Below are 387 nucleotides of genomic sequence, written 5' to 3' on the forward strand. Positions count from 1 at the left end.
GTGTCGCTCAGGTTCGGGAGAAAAGTTCAACGAAATCGATGCTCCTTACATAGTCTCAGGTCTTGCCCCAGGCGCCATGGAGAATGAAATAGTGTATTTTCTTCAAAATATACTCTAAAAATGAAGCTCGATTTACGCATCGCTTATCATCACCCGTTGACACTCGATCTTTCTCGATTTGATTCTGACTCTTTTCCGATGTATTTGGTGACCTAATATAAAGCTCGTACATATCCGGCCCCATACTTCCGTGCTAAGGAAGAGGACCGATGACCCTCAGACTTTGTCAAATTTCCTTCAATAGATAACGAATTTACCTACTGGAAAATTGCGATTATTTTCTTCAATTCTCACACATTTTCGCAATTCATTAGTATCTGAAATGTC

The sequence above is a fragment of the Bemisia tabaci genome, chromosome 4 (assembly GCF_918797505.1).
Source record: "Bemisia tabaci chromosome 4, PGI_BMITA_v3".
NCBI lineage: Eukaryota > Metazoa > Arthropoda > Insecta > Hemiptera > Aleyrodidae > Bemisia > Bemisia tabaci.